Genomic DNA, 3987 nt, shown 5'->3' on the forward strand with positions numbered 1-3987 from the left:
AGGTCATCAGAGTGCGGGTTTACAACAGAGGGGGTGTGAACTGCCTCAGTGCAGTACAGAGCTACAACGTCTTACACAGGGCGACTCATCAAAAGACCCGCAGACCACATCTCTGCACCCCAGACACGGCAATGCCGCTGAATCTCGTGTCTAAAATATTAAAAAATGAGAGCAATGAAACAAGCTGAGATTCTCTTTTTAAATGTCTTCTATGCACTCCAGTGTTCTTGCCTGGAGAATCCCAGGGATGGGGGAGCCTGGTGGGCTTCCGTCTATGGGGTCACACAGAGTTGGACACGACTGAAGTGACTTAGCAGCAGCAGCAGCATGCACAAGGGAAGGTTTTTATTAAGTAGTCTTTAATATGCATAGAGGTATTTACACATCTCACCAACTGTCTCACTAAAGCATGCCAGAATAAAAAAAGTTTTGTGTTTCCTCGCTGAACTTTTTTTTCTTCTATGAGCTTTTCTGCTGTGATTCTGCTTATTATAAAGATACAAGATAGATTTGGTTGACCAAGTTCAACACTGGACCCTTGATTTCGTGTGATGACTTTTACTGCTAGTTCTGGCTTGATTAAACTGGGTATCTAGAAAGTTGAGTATGGAATAGAGAATGCCATAGAGTCAGATAGGTGATTTAAGACAGCTGCAAGTTCTTACTTCCCACTGAGATTCACAGCGCTCAGGACACTTGTGAATATCAGGGGCTTTGTTGAAAAGGGACAGCTCTGGGCACGAAATCACAAACGACCCCTGGTACCTCTCTCATCCCTGTGAACTTGGAAAGGTATTCAATCAAGAAGTCCTTAGGCTGATACCAATATGCACAAGACATGGAGCTGGATTTTTCTTTGTGATTTACTCCACAATGCTAGGAGCTGGAATTGACCTTCACTGCCCACGTGGTTTGTTTTAAGAGGAGCTGAGAGCCACTGAATATACATCCTTGTCCGAGCTTCCACCAATCTGTGTCTGAGGACAGCCCTACTCACAGGACTGGTGGTTCTTACTTCTGGGCTCCTTCCGCCACGCCAGGTGGGTCCCTTCCTGTACAGATACCTGCTCTGAAACATTCGTGCTTTAAGAGTGAAGTGACAAGTTTCAGCATCAATTCCTCTCTGGAAACTGGCATGCAGTGTCGTCTTTCACTTGGTACCAGCAAGTCTTCATTTCCGACTTGGCTTTAACTCAAACCTCACGCAGTGTTTCCAGATGCTGTCTCGGTCCACGTGGACTTTCAACACTGCTGACACCAAGCGAGGGTTAACTGAGATTCTCTTCTCGCTTTGCTCCTGGGGAAATGGACAAACATTAATTCTCAGGCTCCTCTTCTCCAGTCCATGGTTACAGCTAGACAGGCAGGCAGAGCCCACCCAACTCACTCTATTTGTGACCATCTTTCTAATCTCAGTTTAGTTGTCCATGGCGATTGCAAGAAACACACTGTTGCGGTTTTTCCAAGTCTGCAAAGTTTTAGAGATTAGTCAGTTGTTTCTACTTTTGACATTCACGAGTGTGAACACAGCCTAAATCCTGCCCTCCATAAGCTAAGCAATGAGAAAGATGAAAACACACCGGCATGTCTGAAAAGATGCAAGAAAGAGTAACTAGTACTATTAAAGCAACAGTGGGCTGTGACAGCAGTGTGGGTGCTTATTTGCAGAGAACGCTGGGGGCTGATTCATAGAAAATGCTGAATTTCAGGGCCTGGGGGAGGGTCCATCTGATATTCTTAATTGGCTTCATTTTAAAAGAATAATTGTCAGAAAAAGTGAGCTTTAATGCTAGTTCTGCCGATTACAGGCACCGTGAATAATCCATTTAGTTTCTCTGCATGCTTCTTCCATCTAGAGTGGGAAGAAGAATTTACTAATCTTTCAATCTGTTTTTTTTTTTTTCCAAATGTAGGAATATATATCAAACTACTGGTTTTTATTGTTGAAATGTTACTTATTGATATTATTTATTGAAATATTACTTATTGATATTGGTATTAGTAATGAGGGGCTTCTATAGTGACAAAATTGAAAACCATTATTTGCATACCACCTTGAGATAACTGTGATTTCCCTGGTGGCTCAGATGGTAAAGCGTCAGCCTAGAATGCGGGAGACCCAGGTTCGATCCCTGGGTTGGGAAGATCCCCTGGAGAAGGAAATAGCAACCCACTCCAGTACTATTGCCTGGAAAATCCTTTGGACGGAGGAACCTGGTAGGGAGTTGGACACGACTGAGCGACTTCACTTTCACTTTGAGATAACTGCTACTGGTGTTGATGTATTTCTCTCTTTTGATGCATTTTTTAAAATACAGTTGAAGGCATTCTAAAAAATTTAAAAGGACAACTCTTTCTTGAGCACCTTCTGAGGCGTCTCCTCTGTCTCCATCGGTCGCCTGTCACCCATGCTGATGCTGCGTGTGACTGGGGTCTTCCGTATCATCCACCCTGTTTCCTTTTGTAACACTTAGCCAAATCTCATCATGAAGACAAGAGAGGAATGTGTGAACGGACTTAACCCCACCTAACCCCTAAACATGGTTAAAATGGTTAATTTTATGTTCTGTATGTCTGAACACAATAAAAAAGAAATGCATGATTTTAGAAAGGAAAAACTGATATTCTAAAAAATAAGCATAATTTTAGCTGCAGGTAAAATGTAAACTTATGATGAAAATGAGTTGAGCTGGAATCATGGTGGATCTGAGCTTCTAAGGCCTTACTAGATGTTTCACTTCCTGGAAGTTGAATTGGGGGTGGCTCTTAAAATTCCCTATCTATGTATATCAAAGTCGCTCAGTCGTGTCCAGTACTTTGCAACCTCATGGCCTATATGGTCCATGGCATTCTCCAGGCCAGAATACTGGAGTGGGTGGCCTTTCCCTTCTCCAGGGGATCTTCCCAACCCAGGGATCAAACCCAGGTACCCTGCCTTGCAGGCAGATTCTTTACCAGTTGAGCCACTTGGTGATATAAGTAGCCTACTGATGGATCTCATTAAGCGGGGAGGTATTCAGCTGGAGCAGGAGGCCCAGTGCCAAGGAATTCAATTGCTTCATTGCCACTTGTTGCTATTTATTGTGTGAAAATGACACAGATTTATCCTGCCATCCAGAATTTTAAACAAAAACAAATAACTTTCATGAAAAACGCTTCATTTTCTGTCTGGTTTTCTCCTGGGAGCAAAGTCTTGCTTTTCTTAAGTGGGATGAGTTTTGCACTTCATTAAATGTCCTGATCTTTTCATCACGTTAGCCTTTAAGGCAATAACATAATCTTAGTTCATCTAGATTAATGATTACAATAAAACTATGGGTATAAATCTTAAGAAGGCTGTGAAAATGAACAGCTGGAGAGGCTAAAGTCTGATTTCTAAAATTTCAGAGAGATTTATCGTTATTGATGGTGATCCTTTTTTTTTTTTTCTGTCTAATTAGATGAAACAACTTTTTGTTATGTTTCTTTCCTAGAGAAAACTTATCAAACCTTCCAACTTATCAAACTTCCAGTTGAAGAGATGAACAAGTCTTCAGGGTGTAATGTTCCCCTGGACAAAATGTTCATCTCAAATCCTTCTGGAATGATTTAATTACAGTCTTGACATTTTCACAGGAACCCTGACAGTACAAGGAAGGAGTGCTATCTATACATGAAATGGCATTCACCACGATTCCCTACAGCTCAAGATTGGTGCCCTGAATTTATGACAGAATGGTGAAGATGTTTCCAAATGCTAGAAGGGGCTCTGGTTAATGCTCTGATCTGTACTGATCTACAAAGGAAAAATGTCCTCTTGGTCTTCACACCAGCAGGAGTGATGGTCTCAGGTCTCCAGGCTTTCACGGAAAACAGGGCAGTGAACTGAAGCTCTGGCACTTTTACATGTGCATTCGCCAAGGAATTCCAAACTCTTCTTGAAGCTCTGTCTCAATGCATCAGTTAGGGCTCCTTAACAAGGCAGGGAAAAAGAGACCTGGAAAAAGT

General features: G+C 42.2%; 1 non-coding gene across 1 annotated transcript; it reads left to right on the top strand.

Annotated features, from left to right (window-relative positions):
* The first annotated feature begins 2072 nt into the window (after window positions 1–2072).
* TRNAS-AGA (transfer RNA serine (anticodon AGA)) lies at window positions 2073–2144 on the top strand. The gene has a single exon. It is a non-coding gene; the product is annotated as a tRNA-Ser (tRNA).
* The last annotated feature ends 1843 nt before the right edge of the window (window positions 2145–3987 follow it).

Source organism: Moschus berezovskii, chromosome 1 (assembly GCF_049115385.1).
Source record: "Moschus berezovskii isolate FMDL1 chromosome 1, NW_MosBer_1.0, whole genome shotgun sequence".
Taxonomy (NCBI): domain Eukaryota; kingdom Metazoa; phylum Chordata; class Mammalia; order Artiodactyla; family Moschidae; genus Moschus; species Moschus berezovskii.